At 44.4% G+C, this 19,074-nt stretch overlaps 1 long non-coding RNA gene across 6 annotated transcripts in view; it reads left to right on the top strand.

Annotated features, from left to right (window-relative positions):
• The first annotated feature begins 483 nt into the window (after positions 1 to 483).
• LOC106018391 (uncharacterized) overlaps positions 484 to 19,074 on the top strand; it is a 124,217-nt gene continuing 105,626 nt past the window's right edge. For 2 of the 6 annotated variants that reach the window (XR_011811800.1, XR_011811798.1), the window contains exons 1-2: positions 485 to 978; positions 2,360 to 2,643. This is a non-coding gene — a long non-coding RNA (uncharacterized lncRNA). Of the gene's footprint in view, positions 979 to 2,359; positions 2,644 to 3,432; positions 3,940 to 4,644; positions 9,199 to 19,074 lie in introns of those variants that run through there. The other 4 variants (XR_001192466.5, XR_001192464.5, XR_011811797.1 and 1 more) reach the window with 4 other exon arrangements.

A 19,074-nucleotide genomic window follows, 5' to 3' on the forward strand; every position in this document is an offset into this window, starting at 1 on the left:
TAATGCTGTAAGAGCTTTGCCTTCTCTCTGCTGGCACAAGAAGTGGGGAGAGGTCTGTAGTCAACAGGAGTCAGTTGCAGGTGGGGGAGATTCCTCAGGGCTGAGATTTAAAAGTTGAACCATGTTTGCATTTGGAAGCTTGAATTTGCTTTTAGGAATATAAATGAGGACAATGAGTAGCCAAATGAAGTGAACATCCAGATAACCTTCTTTTGTAGGAAGGCCCCTTTTATGTGTCTACGGCAGCCCAGACCTTTTTCATCTTAGAGGCACTGGGAAGAGGAAGTGCAGATGAGGGCTGTCACATGCTGCTCCAAACCTCCAGTGGCTGGAAGGGAAGGAGTTAGTCAGCCCCTTAGCACCAGCTGGAGGAAGTTCTGTGCTGCAGGTAGTGATCTGTGGAGAGTAGAGGTGGGCCAGCTGGGAGAAATAAGCTGGTTGCTGGTGGGGGAGGTGGGGGAGAGGTATATATAAGGCTGCAGTAGCAGAAAACCCTTATAGAGAGGTAGTGTTGCTGCTTGGGGGTATTGGTTGTAAGAAGTTGTGGCTCAGTCTGTTATGAACTTGGCTGAGATAAACCATTCTTTGCACTCTCCTCTGGAGTCTTTTATAGTGGTTGTTCTTAAAGGGTTGAGAAGGCCCTTGGTAATTAAAGGCTCTCATCTTGAAGACAATAGTGGAGTGGTTGTAGTTTCTGGACTCTGTGACACCCCCTCCTAGTGTTGTGATTCCTTATGAGGAAGGCAGGCTGTTCAACCGGTGTGATGGAGCCATCCAAATGGAGCTGAACCTGGATGGGATAAGCTCTCTCTTATGGGAAAGGATGTCTCTGCTGTCTCACAACCTTCTGTAGCTGTTGGTTCAGTGAAAAAGGGATATGAAATGCTAAGTCAATGATTCTTACTGGGACAGAGGAATAGCGGTATATGGTGCCCAGAGGAAAGCTCTGGTAGGAGCTGCAGTCTTTCTATACAAATGGTGAGTGCTGTGGGGAATGGGAACACTAGCATTTCAGGCAGTATGGTGTGAGTATGGCAAAGATGATGAATCCTCCAAGGTGGAAGAAGCAGCTGCTGTAGAGATAATTGGAAAATGCAGACTGTTTTGTGAGTTTTGCCTGAGCTGTGGGAGAGTTGTATTCTTGTGGCTGCCAGAAAGGACAGGGTAGATGGGGCAGCCTAGGGTTTTTTAGTGTGTGCAGCTGTGTCCTTGCCCACATCAGAGAGGTCTGAAATGGAGAGAGAGAGAAAACAAGTGGCGGAATTGAAGAAGGTGGCAGCACGGACACAGGAGTGAGCTGGTGTGTGTGAGCTGCTGGCATGTCCCAGATGGCCTGGAAGAAAGGAAAGGAGACATGTGGTGTGCAAAAAATAAAACATTAAAAAGGAAGAAAACTCTTTCAGAGTTCAGCTCTTGAAATAGACCTGCCAGGGCGAGGGGTCCTGTCCCGGGGATCCTTTACATCCAGAATCCACTGTAGCATTCTCAGACCTTCGTCTGGTCCCTTTTCTTCCTCATCAGTGTCGTCCCCCTCCCCCTCCTTTCCTTTGTCAGGCAACTCGTTAACACTTATTAGCAAGCATCTTCAAAAGGCCAGGAGGCGGGGGTAGGGGGGTGGAAGGATGGGAGGGGAGCTGAGATGGCTAAAGGAAATGATTAGGAGATTCCTTTTCCTTTCTGCCTATTCAAGCTTTAATGACCAGCCCTTGCTCTGTCTGTGCCCTGCATTGTTCCAGCCCTACGCCAGGATCGCAGCATCCCTGTTACTCTGGTGCTGATCCACTTGGACATCTGGGACACTGCAAGTGCCCACAGCATCTACACATTTTTCATTGCTGGGTCTTAGTCTTCCTGCTGCACTTGATGCTGGTGTTGGTACTGTGCCAGCACTGGTTTGTTACCCTATTTTCACGTTGGTGCCATCAGTGCTGGGCTGTCTTGCTTGGTCTGCCTTTCTGTGATCCTGCCTTGAGACTGATCTCTAGTTACATCTAAACATGGCTTGTGAATTCTGGGTATCCAGCATCAACAACTAAGAATCTGCTAAGCAGCAAATGGGTTGTTTTTGTGGCTAGAATTGTGTTTGCTTGAGGTGAAGGAAGGATGGCTGAATAAAGGAGACATAACTTGGCCTGGAGCTTTCTATTTCTGCCTTGCAGTTCCAATGTCTCCGGTTGCAATGCATGTACTGTGGTTTCCACTTCAGCTACTTATCTAAAGCTGAGTCCTAATCCTGTCCAAGCTGATGGCAGAGCTCCCGCTGGCAATGGGAGGAGCAGGCTGGATCAGCGGAGACTGTTTTGGGAGTTCTGTTGTGGAACATGAGTTATATTTATGTTTTGTTTGTTCTGCCCATCAGGGTCTTCAGACTGGTGTTTCTGCACCCTTTCCAGGCCATGGTACCAGAATTACAGATCCTGGGCATTAGTGAACTCCCATGGAAGGATTTTTCTGTCAGAAGATGCCTGTAGCCTGGTGATGACAACTCACTCCTGCTCTTCTCCTACCTGACAAGGAATTGAGAAGTTTTCAGAAGCTGTTTAAGTTTTGTATCTACCAAGGAGTCTAAGCATGAAATGCCAGTGCACATGGTCTTTCCATGAAGCTCTTGCCTTTCCTGCAGGAACAGCAGCTTGGCAACAGGTGAGCAGGATGCCATCCCTCCCAGCAGCAGGTGCCAGGGGGGAGGCAGGTGAAAGGAGACTGTGCAAGGTTTCTGCCTCACAGAGGGAGGGAAGAGGCTTCATTGATTTCCTACTCTTGCTCAGTGCTCCTTAACCTCAGGCTGTACTGTAATTTCTGTAAATTCAGTACAAAGCCCTGATCCAAGGAATGGATGATAAGAGACAGCCTTGAAATGAGAAGAGCTTTATTTGAATATCAGTGTAGGTCCTGGGCTAGAGATAATAGGTCTAGGGTGCTTCCTGAAGGCAGGTGGGGCCCTGGAAGGCAAATCTGGCTGGCCTTAACACCTCGGGCCTTACTATAGACACATTATCTGTGGCGGGCTTCTCTAGAATCTCTTCTTCCTGAAGTATTAGCATAGACATGTATTTGCAAGAGACTGGCCACTTACCAGTAACCTGGAAAGAGGTTTTGACAGGGCTTGGCTGTGCAGAGAACAAACGTGATTTTTTTAATATTTTTTTCTCCAAAAGCTGGTACTCTGTGAGGGCCTCTGGCTTACTCCCTTGGGATGTGGGGATGTGAATTCTTTGGAGCAATTGCTGTTTAGTGTGGAGAGAAACAGAGACTTTCTAAAATCAGGGGATGTTTTACCACTGAGTTCAAGCTGTTGTGGTTTGGAGCAGTAAAGCAGAACTTGCTCAGGTAGTTCAGTGACTTCAGTGTCAGCATTAAAGATGAGCAAAAATCTGTAAAGGGAGGGAAATTGAGTCAGTTATTTAGCTTCTTCTGGCTATTAACTTGTAGAACAAACCTTGGATAATGTAAAGGAAAAAGATTGAAGAGGCCCGGGTGGATGGCTGAAGCACTTCTGCTCATACCCAGGCTGTGCAGAGCCTGCTCAGAGCTGAGCTTCTTCGTTCACAACAGTTTGTACAAGGTTTCTTCTTTCAACAACTTTTTATTACAGTGTCTGCTGAGGCTATAAGAGAATCTCCTCTGTGTTGCTAGCTGAGGCTTCAATTTAAAAAAAAAAAAAAAAGATGGGGAGAAAGTGGATTTTGAGATTAATACTGGAAAATTGGAACTACACATGGAAAAAAACAAAGTTGGTGTGCTGGGAAAAATAGACAAATATTATTTTTTAGTGTTTTTTCAGTGTTTGGTCTTTATCTATTACTTCTTCCATGCTGCATTTTGGAAAGTATTTGGCAAATGTATAAAAGCAATCTGTAGGATACTTTGTAGTCAGATGCCATAACCTAGATTAACTTGACTGCCTTTACAGAAATAGCCACTAAAGAAATATACTGATTTATGTGTCAGTTTGAAGCTTGTTTCAGGGAACTGTTACAACCATACAATACAAAAAAATATTTAGGACAGAGTGCAGAAGTTTTATAGCTTTTTAGTGTGAAAAGAGGGGGGTACATTTCAATTATGTATTTTATTAACACAGCTTTTTTAGCTCTATAAAATGGTAACAATGTTAAAATCCCCTCCTGGGAAATAATGGCACATATGCCACTGAGAGATAGTACTTGAGGATGTTATGAAATGCTGGTGGAGTTAACCAGTTGTTAATCAGTCGTTCATTTGCAGCTGAGTGCTGCTCCATCAGAAACTGAAGATAATTGGATGCTATTTTTGACTTGCAAGCAGTTTTGTTGTGAACTTAGTGTCTAACAAGATATGTAAGGAATTATTACTGTGATAAAATCAGGTCAACTCAAACTAAACTTTCATCTACTGGTGGGTCACCAGTGGGTTGGTGCTGAGGGACGTGGGGCCTGAGCAAGAAGCACTGGCTGATGGTGGGTACAGATTGCTTCTGGCTAGCATCCTTGCTGCCCTGATGCTGCTGGCATCACTGAAGGGCATCCTCTTGAGACAAGGCCTCTGGGGAGCCTTCATAAGGAGATGATGAGGATCTGGTGCCCCAGTGCCTGTTTCTGATGGGTTGGAGGCACCCCTGTAGCTGGCAGGATCTGAGCCTGCTCTCTGCTTCTTGGCTTGCAGGGCTGAGAGCATGTCTCTGTTGGGACCTGGCAACAGCTGGCAGTCGCTGCTGCCTCTGCATGCATCTTCTTGCTCTTCATGAGTCCCTTCTGTGGGTGCTGGAGTGAGGCAGCTGCTATGCCCAGAGCCACTGATGCCCCTGTGGTGGCTGAGCCCTGTTGCACCCGGTCCTTAAGGCTCTGGGGCCGGGATGTTTCTGGCCAGTCCCATGTTGCCAGCAGTCCTGCACCAACAGTGCTGTGCTTGTGGTCCCCAAGGGCACTGAGGTGGGAAGACCACGAGGAGGGCAGTGCTTGAAGGCAGCTCTAGCTGCATCCTGCCTTGCCCTCAATTAGCAGAGCGTGCATGAGGACAATAGTCCAGCCACAGAGGAAACTCAGGGATGCCTGAGCGTGAGCATTTCTGTGCCATGCTGTGTGGGACACTCAGGAACTGCTGGGAGCACCAGGGCCTGCTAGAAAGATGCTGCAGGGCTCTTTCTGACAGGACATGTCTTCAGAAGTGAACATGGTGCCACAGGGCTTGCTGTCAAGCTTACTGGGTGCTGACTGCAGGTCACAAAGCCACCCACAGCTAGTCTGTCCCAGTTTATTGCAGTCCTGTTTTCTGCTGTTCTTGGCAGAGGCATCTGGTGTTGTCTCCCTGCCTTTCTCCACAAGGCATGAACCCCACACTGTGCCTTGCAGCTGCACTGACTAGCTTGTCATCTTCCAGTAACTGCTTGTTTTCCCCCAGTGGAAGAGAAAGTGTTTTGGTAATCCCAACGAATGAAGGGGCTTTCTTAATTAAAGTAATAATCTAAAAGTTGTCATTGATAAGAGTGTAAACAAGCTGATTGCAGTGGGCGCTTGAATAGCTCTAATGAGCACGTGTGGGTATTAAATTAACCATGGTTCACAAGCCATGCATGGCTGTACAGTTATTTAGAAATAACCAATTTTCCCTGGTGCTCGACCCTGCCTACCACCCCAAAAACCTTGTCTTTCTACAGCATTGCACAACAGAAAGGAATCTGCTTCTCTCACAAGTCTCTTGGGCTTTACAGTAATTTATTGCTTTTAAGGGAGCTGGTAAGGCAGCTTGTGCTGTTGGCATTTTTCCCTTAGATGAAGTGCTACCCAGTGGGTGGAGCATGGGTGTTCAGCATCAACTTGTCCTTGCTGGTGGGTTGTCCCAGGGTCCTCAGAGGTGGCACTTCACTGCTGGACATGGTGGACAGCCCTATCTGTGAAATGGGACAACAATGGCTCTTGCAAGGCTGTTGTGCTGTTAACGAGCTCCTTGGAGGAAGAGCCCTACAGAAGTGCAAATGATCTCCTTACTTGCTGTTAATTATTGATATTTATTCATTGCAATAAGCAGAGTGGAAACAGTAGGGTTATGGTAGACTCAGCTGATCTGCAAGTGAGTGCAAGTACAGTGGGTTCTTGTGGTGGTCGCAAGAAGGAGCTTCTGGATCTGCAGCTCTCATCTGTTTATGCTGGTGGGCATCTGAAAAAGTTTTGCCTCTCCAGGCCCAGGAACATCTCCATGATTTGATTGAAAGAGTCTTGCATGTGTACCAGCCATCTTTTGGAATGGAAACAAAATGTTAAACTTATTGTGATATTGAATGGCTTTCCTGGGTGATCCTGTATACAGCTTAAAATGGTGAAGGAGGATAAAACTGCAGGGTGCCGTTTGGCTTCCAGAGATTAAAGTACAGCTTTTTCCCTGATGGAGAGGAACTCAGAGTTTGTGTGCTGCTATATACTGGAGGCAGTTGGACCTGATCTCCCATTTTAATACCAACTTGTTCTCCTTTGCTGTCCTTTCAAATTATCATACTATGACATGGAAAATCAGCTTCCTGCTAACTCCCGTTTCACTACAAATAGCCTCCTTTCTTTTGAGTGCTCTGAGATTTGGCAAAGAGCTAAGGTAGAGGGGAGATGCTGAATCTGTGACATTACCAAAGGCAACTATAGATCTTTGTTTCATGATGCAAGTCAGTTTAAACAAAAAAGAAATATCCTACTTATTGTGTGCTCCCTGTTCCCAACTTGTCACATCTACATTTATTTTTTTTCCCCTGTTGGGATAACAAGTAGTGGCTTTAGGAAACTGCTATAGCTTCATCTGTGTATATCCCTCTACATCTTTCATTCATCTGCTATGTTATTATCACAGGTGTTAGGCTCTTCTGTGTCTGTATGGTCATCAGACAAATGAATAACCAGTGTAACCTTGGCTTTGAATATCTTTGTGTTTACGAAGATGTCATCTTTTTATCTGCAAAAAGTAAGGGAGGAGGTTTCTGAGGGGGCTGTTTCCTTCCACTTTCTCCAGTTGGCACTATTTGATGTGGTGTGTGTTTGCGTATCTCATGTGCATCCCCTTTTCACCTGTCAGTTGGGATCATATATCCATGCCCTGGTGAGTGAGTTGTGGGAAGGCTGTCACTGTGCTCTGGGACAGTCTTGCTTCCAGCTCAGGCATCTTGGAAACACAGATCTGCAGCACCTTGCTCTGCTGGGCCTTCTCTCTCTCTCTTTTTTTTTTTCTTTTAAGTCCTTGGAAGCACAAGAACTGTCTTCAGGCCCACACAGGATCAGATGGGTTTTTCTTGTGAGGTCAGCAGTGTGAAGATAGATGTGAAACTCTGCACTTTTCTTGTCTGCCCTGACAAAGACAGCTCCATGAAAAAGTGTTGCACTCCCCAGAAGTAGGAGATGTAAAGAATGGGAGAAGAAAAGGGATTTGTCCAATCTTTTCCAGTAAATCATTGGAAGAGTTGGATAAGTCTTCATCCCTGAGCCCTTGCATTTTCTGTTCAGTACTGTTAAGTGAAGTAGCTGGAATGTGTGAAGAAAAAAGCCTGACCCCCATGTCAGAGCTGATACAGGCCAGAAGTATCCCTGTTCTTTCTCTGACAGAGTTAATGGTTCCTGATCTCCTGGGCTGGCTGCTTGCCTAAGCATCTCTGTGGTGCTACAGTGTGGGCTCTTCCTGAGAGGCCTGGTGCTAAATAATTCTGTCTTGAAAGGAGAAAACAAAACTAGTAGGGATGTTTTAGTAGAGAAGCGTGCTGTGCATGCATTTGGGTTAACATTGGAAGTCCCAGTTGGAATTTCTACACCTGTGTGTGATTTGTCTGGATCACTTCCCTTTCCTAACAAAGAAAAGGCAACATTGCCCTGCTGCTTGTGAAGCACTCTCCTGGCAGCCCCATGCCTGTTCAACTTGCGCAAGTCCAAACTAGGCAGCTAGACAAACTAGGAAGACAGCTGTGTGCTAAGCTTGCTGCTCACTACCCTGCTCTGAGGACAAGGTCTGGATCCCCAGGAACTGTGGGGAGCTACAACCTTCAGGTATATTTCTTCTGTGGCATAGACCAAGGCTTACTGAAGATTCCTAGTTTCAAGGTTTAGCAGGAGCTGCCATTTCACACTGCCAGCCAAGAGTCTGCATATATGCAATATAATTAACACCAGAAATTCTGACTCCTGAGGCTATAGGGTTAAACAAATGTGTCCCCATTAAACTTGAATAATAAGAGGTTAACTCATTAGGAAAAGAACACTCTTGATGTGCTTAATGGAGGAAGAGAATGTTAACTCTTACAGTTCCGTGCCAACACTCACATTAGTTTAACTTTTGTTTGAATGTTAATTTTTCTTCTATAAGATACTCTACAAAATCCCCCAAACGATCTCCTGTGTGTTTTGTATGAATCATATTTGATTTCCTGATTATTGGTCTGCTTGTCTCCTTTGGAGTCTTTAAAAATGTCTTGTTGTGGTGATGGTTGTTTGTATTTTTAAAAATAATGTGCAATGCAGAACTTCTGCGGAGCAAAGGTAAATCCTGAAAACTGCCCATTTGAATGTCCAGTAGCAACAATTTGCACGCCTGTGTCTTTCCTGTTTTATTCTTGCATTTCTTGAAAAAATATGCGGGAAAGACGTAGAGGTCCTATGTCATAAGCGAATGGTCTGCAAATTAACATTTTTCATCAAAGTGATTTTAATTGTAAAAGTGCACACACAAAAAAATAAAGACCTAATATTTGCCATTCCAAAAACGGTTAACTTTTTAACAGGTGTACCTTGCTTGTAAACCTCTGCTTGCAGCTGTTTTGGGCTAAGGACTTACTAGATATACTCATCCCTGTCTGGTCATGGAGTTCAAGGCTCACTGACACTCATCAGTGTAGAATGGATTTACCTGAGTTATGCAAAAGATGCCAAATTCAAAGGAAAACAGATGCTATACACAAAAGTGAATACAGCCAAGGCAGAAGCTTGGAAGTCTAATAGTACTCTGACATCAGCAAACCCTATGCTTGTAGCTGCAGAAAGCCTTTGGTGTTCCCCAAATGCTGTTCTCTATAGAAGAGAGCATGCATTCTTGCATGAAAATATAAATCTGGTGGAGCTGATTACTTTTTTTTACCCTGGACAGTGATGGAAGTAAGCAAATTTCAGCTCCTACAGCCATTTTGTCCTACTCTACAGCAGTGCTCAGCAATGAACACATTTGGGTGCTGTTGCCCAGCAGAAGTGTCTCTGGGAAGTGGGAGATGTCTCCATGTCTGGGAGGTTCTCCTGGAGCAGCTATCCTGTTTTCAGGCATCCTCAAGTCTTAGAGTTCTTTTAAATGGGGTAAATCTGGGTCCTTTGGAACTTCTGATACTATGAAGACAATAACCCTATTGCAGGTCATGCTTCTGCCACAGAATGATTAATCTAAGTTTTTGCTTAGTATGATATATGATTACACTATTCATTTTTGCAGTTTGGTCCAATCAAGGAAAAAAAAAAGATTATTTACACAGTTTTTCTAGAACTTGACTTTTTTTTTTTTTTCCTGAGATTAATCTTTGAAAGAACAGAACAGATTTAACTGAATAATCAATTCTTAATAAGGTGAGAGCAGAGATCATCAGATTCCTCTGTAAACAAATAGGATAAGTAAACAAATAGCAAAAGCTTTCTGCATTGTTACTTGTATTCTGGGTCTTCCACAGCAAACGTTTGGATATCTTTGGCCATGTACTCTTTAGACTTGATAGTCATTAAAAATAAATAAATCTAGGGAGGGTTTTAAGTTGAGGGCCTGTGGGAGGAGAAGAAGAACCCCACCTATCCTTGACATTTGATGAATTGCTCTAGAAATGAGATTTGCGTACGGAACAGCTACATGTTTGAAGCAGCTTTAGCTGGGAACGGCTCCAGTCATGAGTGGAAAAGACCAAGAGTAGCCTCAGACTATGTTATAATGTTTTTCAAGGCAGAAATAATTTATAATGCATGCAGCTGTGTAAGCTCAACAGAATCAATTATGGAACATTTTATTTTGTGGATCACCTGAGAGTAGCCTATCTTCCCAAAGCTTGTAAAGAAGAGATACAAGAAGTCTGGTAAATGTTTTCAAGCAAGGATGTTTCCAACAGCAGATAGTAAACCCGTGATGTCAGCCAAAGACAGGAAATCAATGTTTTGGCTCCTGCATCCTCCATGGCTGTGCCTCTTTCCTGCATGTGGGAGCATGCATGTATCTGGAACCTTATAAATAATCACACCAACGCGCTCTGTGTGGTGTAGAGGCTGTCTTAGAGTGACTGGCTTCTGGGATGTATAGGTGCTTATCATAAACACTTGCATGTTCTTTGAAAAACTAAAGAACCTGTTTTCAGTGGTGTCCCACAAAATGAGTCTGGAAACCCAAGCTGTTCCATATGCTGCAGCAGGGTGGAGGAAATAGCACCTTTTTTTTTTTTAAGTAACATTTTTGTTGAGTTTACTGTCTGTTATATGGACAAATTAATCTCCACATTTGTCAGGTGTTTCATACAAGACTTCTGTTGCAGCAGCTGAAGCATTTAGATTTTTGTCTTTATTTTTATTGGCCTGGTTTCCACTTTAACAAATTCACAGCTTGCGAGCTATTGCTGGAAGATTCAAATGTGCAAACCATTAAAGGAAGCTCTAAGCAAGCCATCCTTTTAATTTGTGTTCTGTCTTTGCTACTAATAGTGTGTAACATCTGACAACAGTGATGCCTAGAGCACCAGTTCCTGTTGAGACCCATTGTAGTAGGTGCCATGCAGGTGGGAGGGAGAATTCATGCCTTCTGGGGTCTTGAGTGGGAATGAAGTGAGATGTGCTGGGGGAATCACCATGGAGGGGAAAGAGAAGAAGTGGCTTGGTCACACAGCAGATCAGAGACAGAACAGGGAGTAGAATTAGGTCTCTAATAGGATATTTAGTTGCATCTAAACTCATTTTTCATAGTGCCTTGAGGCAGACTAGGTGACTACTTACAGTACTTTTTTGTCCCATTTTATTATGAGCCCGTGGATGGAATTAGTTGATATCTGCTAATCAGTGAGTGCAGACAAGGACAAGTCCCAATGAGGCTCACTTCAGCTTTCCTCGGGTAGACTTAATGCTGACCATGAGTCTTCCTTGTTTCCGCTGTCCGCTCAGATGTGGTGCCAATCTTGATCAACTTGGAAGTTTTGAAAACTGAGTTCAATTAATTTCATCATAGAGACAAGCCCTCTGGCCATGCAAGTTTGCAGGGAGAGTCGCAGAAAATAGGCTTGGATAACTACCTGTATTTCTCTGGAGTCACTGAAATCATACCCATTAATTCATAACCTGAAAATACAAACGTAAAGGTGATAGATGTGGTAAAAGAAATTGAGCTACTCTTTAACAGAATGCCGTGATGAAACTGCTGTAAGTGGAAGTGCTGAGTTCTTGATATGAAACAGTCTCCTAAAGATCCAACACATTAATAATGATAAACAGATCTTCCAATGGATATTGATTTAAGGGGGAAAAAAAGATGGATTAATACAAGCATTCATCTTCACTGTCAATTTAATATCAAGATAATTTTATTTGATAGTTCAATGTAATAAACTCCCCTTTTCCTTAATACATATTTGGGAAAAGCAGGCAATATTGTAATACAGTAATTAGCCATATTTGCCTTTACTATGTGTGAATAAGATTAATATACTAGAGTGTTCAACCTAATTGATCTATTATGTGATAGGGACTTGCAACCAGACTGCAAATTACAGTTTAACCCCCCAAAGGGCTAGACTTGTTTAGAAAATGTGCGAGTCTTTAAGAGATAAAATTAATAGAACTGACGTTGACCTAAATATTCAGTGTTATTAATTGTATCAGTGGATTGTGCTGCTTTTATGTGCAACTAGGAAGGCAGTGTGTTTAGAAAGAAGCAGGTTTATGACAGCAGTGGGAAGGGTGGCTAACAGAAAACATGACAATTACTGCAAACCAGGTTTCCTGGTTAAAAAAGTGATTGTCACAGGCCCTTAAAATTGCTATTCCATGTGGTTGTGATTAAACAAATCATCCGTGCAGTGTGTTTGGAACATAATGGCTCTGTGGGAAAAAAAATGTAAATCAGGTTTTTGTATTAATGAAAACGGTTTAATATGGTTTTAATGACCCATTTTTCAGTCTTCACCAGAAAGTAATTACCAGTTAGATAGTTAGTGCTCTGGGCTTTGTTCTGGCTCTCAGAACTCCTTCAGCCAGTCACCCGGGGGAGTCCTGCCACGCTTTGCGGGCAGCCCTGGGCTAGTGACCCAGCAGCAACCGGGCCCTTCTCTGCAGCTCCCCGCTTCATGGTGCGTGGGGACAAGTGGGTCTGTGCCTCTAGGCCGTTTATTGCTGATTAGACCAGGGTAAACCCATACAGAGACAGCAGCTGCCCCTGCAAACAAAACTAGGGAGACCTGGATATACCTGTAATTATTGGTGAAGAAGGTCAGGGAATGGCTGCTGCAAGGCTGACTGTCTGGGCATGGTGGCAGGGTGGGGAGCAGTGCACTGAGTGCGGGTGACTTGGCTCCCAGGGAAGGTGCAGCCCAAAAGCATACCATTAACAGGGACAGCTGGCAGGTTCAAACAGCCCAAATTCCCTCATCTCTAGCAGAAATGAGGGAGGAGCAGAAATGCTAGTCACTGGGGAAACAGACCAAGACTCAGGATTTGAGTGCACTTGCCCACCCAACCTAGTAAACCCTGTTGGCTTCCTGCTCTTGTGTAAAGGAGCAAGTTTTGAATCCAAATGACTGAGGTCTTTGCACCTTTTTAATTCTTGGAAAAGGCTACCAGCCAGTGGCATTCATTCAGATAGGGAATTACTAGATTAGTTTTTGCTGTGACGCTGTACTGGTGTTTACCCTCTAAGAAGGATGCTACAGCAGGTGCAGAGCAGCTGTGAGAGCACGTAAAATGCTGGTAGACACCTTTGGATCAAACAAACTAGGGTTCTGTAGGATGCTTATAGTTTGCACCTACTTACATAGGAGCAGATATTTCATAATAGAATGCTTTTTGGCCCTGTGAAGAAAGGCATAATGCAGCCCAGTTCCTTGAGGTAGGAATGTACAGACTCAAAAAGATACATCTTTCATATCAGGAGTGCTTAATGCTGGAATCCTTTGCTGAGGAATATGGTGAATTCATTGCTGTTCAAAATTTCAGCATCAAGGCAGAATGTTTTCATCTATAGGCCCACTTGTAGAGGCTCAGGATATGCTCATCCTGTTGCTGTTGGATTTTGGGCAAGAAGGATTGTGAGAAATCCTTTGTGCTGCTGTTAGAGTGAAGGCTGGGCTGTCATGGTGGTCACTGGTTCCGTGTGAGCATTCAGAGCTCGTCTTTCTGAACCTTCTGGTGGAGAGAGGGCCAATTCTACCTCACAGTCATATGGACACAAAAAATAATGAAGCTTAATGTCCAGGTGAAATACACAAGTTGCTAACTCTCCACTTTCTGGATGTTGCATTGGTTTGGGGGATTTTTGTGTGCTTGTCTCATCCTTGGAAGCAAAGGCAGGAGCCTTCCAGGTATCAGCTCTGCCACTACTAGTAAGAACCGGTAGGCTCACCCTGAATGTTTATTGCCTAGTACCCCACCTGAAGTAGTTCCTGCAGTTGAAAATCTGAACGGGTGGACATATGCATAGCTCTGTGCAACAGTAGCTGCTTTGCCTGCAGGCTGGTATGGTGAGACATCACAGCAGCCATGCAGCATGGGAGGACCTGCAGAAGCTGTGCAAGTTGTTGCTGTGGCTGGCTGGACGGGAGGCATTGGAGCTGGCTGATAGCCTGTGAGGCAGCCGTAATATTGGGCTCTCATAAACGCATGGGAAAAGATGAATTTTGGCTTTCTGTTCCTAGTCCTTCCATCCAATGGAACACATCAAAACATGTGTGTGAGACCAGTCAATATACAGGTGTGAGACTGTATTTAATGTTCCTAATGCTGTTGAAAAATAAAGTAGGTTGAGGGCAGTGGGTGAGAACGGAAGGAGATTTTGAGGGAGGGAAGGATCCTTCGGACTTTATTTATCCATTGTAAAGAAACATATGAAAGTAAACAGAAATCGATTTTCTAAAAACTCCTCCCAGGTCACCTGTGAGGGAAATAACGTGACACAACTCAATGCCATGCACTGCAGATTTTATCAAGCACATAAAGAAACCTAGCGCTTTATTTTTATTTTTGAAGTGGAAGTGGTTCACAAGGTATACCGGGGAGATGATTCAGTGCTTACAGCTGTGACATGTCACAGTCTCGTAAGCTCAAAGACGACTGTCTTTATTGTGTTTTCCTTTTCATCTTCCAAACTTTGAGCCCTTGTGTTCCTATCATTTTCCCTTTCCAATGTGAAATAAGGAGCATATTCTAAACAATGAATGGTGTTCTTTTGATAGATGCTGTAATAAAGAAACACTGACTTGGAGAACAGCAGATCATAGCTGTCCACAAAGAAGTACAGAGAGGTGCTAATCCTTTTGGCATGGCACTGTAGCCATTGCTCCTGCTGGCTGATGGAAAGCCAACAATTATGTTTCTCTTCTAATGTAACAGGGACAAAGGAGCTTCCCTTAGCAGCCCATCTCTGCCCTAATTTATGTTGCAGCTTTATAGGGAAGGGAGCAAAAGTCACTTTAGGAGCTATTGAAGGATGGCTTCCTCTTTTATAGCTCTTGTATGTTTTTGGCAAGTGAGGTAGAATACGTTTGTGGGGCACATCAATGACAGCAGCCTGCAAAGGGTTCGGGAAGGACCTAATCACCTGCTCAGTGGTAGCACAGCTCCAAACAGGGAAGGTAGAAGGCACCGAGCCAACGGAGGGCTCCTCTGCACATGGCACTGCAGGCACAGTGGGGGTGTCCTCTGCACAAAGAGCCAGGTTAGGTGGCTGGAGCCCAGGGTCTGTGGGGCTGCATGTTGGCTTGTGCTTTGTGGCAGGCTCTTACTGAGGCAAGTCCGTTCCCCACAGCTGCAACGGCCTTGGGGGATAGCATCCCAGGGGGCTGGTCACCATGTTGCTGAGCAAAGGCTCTGGGGACAGTTGCCCTCACTCATGCAGACAGGTAGCAGTGACTCATAAAGGGTTCAGTGCCCTGTCTTGCCCCTGGGAGCTGCTGTGTGGGTCCTATTTAGAAGTGCTTTGTGATTTGGATGTTTTTTTCTGCTTCAAACAGGATGACTTTTGCTGTTTTGTTGTGTGTTGAATGAGACGGCAGCTCCCTGCTGAATGCTATGCTGTGATGGGGGCCTTAAGATGTGTAACATCTGTGAAGCAGAAGTTATTAAAAGAAATTTTGTGGGGATCTTTCACATGACTGGTAAGAATACGTGGTCAGATACAAGCTGACTGACCCTGACTGGACATCAGTACTGCTGGGTGGGTGGAAGCCCACAGGGGACAAAAAATTCACCATGGGTAGATTTTTAATTTTTTTTTCTCTATGTGTGGCTCAGGGTGAAGCAAGGACATGGCAGCAAACAGCCCTTGATGTAACACAGCAGGGATGGGGCCTAGAGGTGGCACAGTGCTGTTCTGAGCACATAAAGGGTGAAGAAGTCCTGCCAGTGCCCAACTGGAGTGTGTTGCTTGACACTGGGTTGGCCTGGGAGGCTTATTATGGTCGTAACAGAATAGTTAAGAGTCGTCTCCTGTGTATTATTACATTGTGTGCTATGTTTTTTAACTACGAAATCTTCTCATCTTGTTCTTCCCAAGGGAAGAACAAGGGCTTCCAGAAAGATTTTGTGACTCTCCCTGTGCCAATGTCTCATATTAGGGAGGGAAGTGCTCCGGTCAAGGGTTGCCTTTTTGCTATTGAGTGTAGCAGTATTTAGTGCATAATGGCCACAGTTTCTGACTGAAACCTCTCTAGGCTTTACTGCGCCATGAGGAAAAAGTAATGAGACTGGCCAGAAAAAAAGCCCCAGGAATTTTGATTTTTCTAGCAGACAGAGCTGCACAGAGTCCCCCATCCCTTAAAGACTGGCGTGCGTTGGAGTATTTCCATAGCCAGTGGGTGACTGAGTGTAAAGTACATGGTGAGCCTCTGCAGAACGAGGGTTTAACTCCTCCATGACCCGCCAGCTAGAGCTGTGCTTGGTTCATGAACAAACCAACAGCTGCTGTAACCAATGCGATGTCCAGCCACATTAAAGCAAACAACATGGTTTTATTGGGGGTGGTTGCTCCTACTGGCAGTGCTGTGCCCTTGTCTCCCTGACATGCCAACTGCTTGCTTTGTTGGGACTACCAGATTTTGTCAAAGACACCTAAAATAAACGTGCTAATGCATGAGGATGGTTGGTAGATGTATTTCTAGGCTCTCAGTCTGAAAACATCTTTTGACTTTTCCATTCCTTTCTCCTCCCAGTCACAGTGACACTTTCTTCTCAGGAGGCTGCATTCAACCTTTTATTTGCCACGTTAAATTTTGCTTTGTTGGTCTCTGACATCTATCCCTCTGTTAGGCTGTTTGTCTCATCTCTGTGCTTGATGGCCAGATGTTTGGGATAAGCTCTGTATTTGCAAGATTTGGGGAAACCAAAAGGCAGGGTTCTTAATTATTGGCTGGGCAGTACCTGGTTTATCTTCTTCCTATTGTTGTGATCATTTTATCTGTTTCTAATACCTGCTTTCTTTAAAAACAAATGTTGGGGAGGGTCAGGCTCTGAGCTAGAACCCAGTGCTGGGGCTTCATGGGACTGCTGCACATTCCTAGGCTGAGGACTCCTCTCACAGCTAGTGGTCTCAGGGGCCCTGCCTGTGCCAGGTTCCACATGCTCTGTTCTGCCCATGCTCCCTTGAACATGGTGTGGGAAAAGCAAGGAGTGAGTTGCTGTGGGCAGTGATGTGCAGAGCCTGGGGAGGGTGGAGGTTTGGTAAGCTCACAGGGAGCGTCTGTTCTTAATCAATGTGAAGATTTTTACAAATTGGCTTTTTGGAGCTGGGAGATGGTCTGGGGAGATGGGGATCTCCTGCAAGCAAAGCCCTGTGTCTTCCTGAGGAGGCCTGCTCAGCTGCTGCCTTAGAGGAGCTCAGGGAGTGCTGGAGCAGCTGTGTGGGAGGAGAAGAGGGATTTGTGGTTGAGCTTCTGGGAATTAAAGAGTTGAAATTGTGCCAGCCAAAAATGAGATTCCTTTAAAACTAGGGTGAAATCCAAGCCCCACTGTAGTCACTGACGAATTTGTTTTGGACTTCAATAACATGAAGACTCCTTCCCATCGCTGTGGGGAAGGACTTGGAGGTATGTCCAGTGCAGTGTTTGCTGCTGTTGCTCTGTAGTATGAGCACCTTTATAGAAAAAATGTGTCACAGCTGCAGTGCCAGAGCACTCAAACTTGTATGCGCATATTCAGACAACACAGGAAAAGCCTGGGGGTGGGGGGTGTTTGTAGGGTTAAACTCCCTACGCTCCCTTTTATAGTCAGGAGAGAGTGTGCTAAGAAATGGACCATTCCCTGGCTTTAAATGTGGCTTTTTCTCTGGAGAGAAGAATCTTTCATCTCCCCAGGATGGCATGACCTGCCTGATCTGTTGGTGCAGTGGATGGTATTATAAATACTTCTCACCCATACAGAGAAATCAAATAACAATTAAAAGGAACCAAGTAAAAAGACATGAATCAATTCTAGTAGAATAACAAGCATTGCACAAATCTCTGTATGGGGTTGAAACGTGACTGCACACACACAGGTAAATTGATTTAAATACTTTTTTTTTTTTTTCTTTTGGCTGTAATGTATGATTTTTAATCATTAATTGGGTACTTTGGTCAGGAGATGGTGCTGTAAATATGTCCAGTTGTCTTTTACACTTCTCTAAGCATCCCTAGTGCAATGTGGTATTGAACTCTGAAAGCAGATTGCCCTGAAGATCTGTTTTGCTGTGAGATATGCGTTCTGCAGCTGTGAGAAAATGAATGAATTACATGGTTGAGGAGCTGTCAAGCAGTTTTTGTACCTCAGATGTGGTCTCCTGGCAATTTTCTATCACCTGACCTTCCCTATCAGTGCGGGTATGTCCCATCCTTTGCCCTCACCCTGCAAAGGATGTGCTGTTTGGGCAAAAAACAGGCAACCAGTATCAAGCCTCAAGCACCAAGTCATTGTGCCAACTGAAACAGAGCTATAGCAAAACTCCTTTTAGCAATGTTAGCTCCTGCTGACAGCAGTAATATCATGTCTCATACGCTTGAGGTGGCTTGGAGCATACCCAGTCAGGAGAGCTGTCTGCAGACATGTTTTCACAAAGTTTTTTGTCTCAAATCTGAGACCTAAATAGAGAATTTAATAGTCTTGGATCTGGTGTGCCCACACAATGATTCCTGGAGGAATGCTAGAGAGGTAACAAACCATTAATGGGCTGCTCTTCATTGTCTGTAATTTATATAGTCTTTATTTAATAAATGTCTTTTTTGTACATTCTTAACAGTAAAAATTATTCAATTTAAGTGTTTGGTGAGAAAAGCTCCAAAAGAAACTGCAGCTGACTGGCAATGCATATGTGACAGTATATATACATATGCTAATGGACCACTGCCAGGCCATGTAGTATTTCTGCTTTATAATGCCAAGAAAGAGATAACAGTGTTGGGGTAAAGCACTCTGTTTCAATATTTTCATGTGGCAAAAGCTGGTCATGGTCAGGCCTTGGCTCTTGCTCTCTGACTGTATAACTTTACCTTGGCTGAATTGGCCTAGTGTTGTATCTGGCAGCCTGATGAGTGGGAAACCCATCCTGGTTTAGCAGCCCAACCAGTTTATAGTATGAGGGGGATCCTTGTGTGGTGGGTGATATCACTCTGAATGTGAAAACCTGTTTCTTGCTGGCTTGGTCCATGGAGCTGATGGTGGACTGCCCTCTGACAGCAGTGCTGGGTTTTGGGTTTTGGTGGCAAGTTTGTAAGCATTGCTGTCTTAACTTGTGCCTTCTGCATAAGGGATCCTTTGCTCAGCAGTTCTGATGGAGCCTTTTTGCAAATGCATAGTTAATGACTAGAGTGGAAAATACTTTAAATTCTTTTTGATAACTTCAAAAATGTTTTCAGTAGCAGCTGAGTTGTCAGAAAATATTTACATA

Source organism: Anas platyrhynchos, chromosome 10, assembly GCF_047663525.1.
Source record: "Anas platyrhynchos isolate ZD024472 breed Pekin duck chromosome 10, IASCAAS_PekinDuck_T2T, whole genome shotgun sequence".
NCBI classification, from domain to species: Eukaryota; Metazoa; Chordata; class Aves; order Anseriformes; family Anatidae; genus Anas; species Anas platyrhynchos.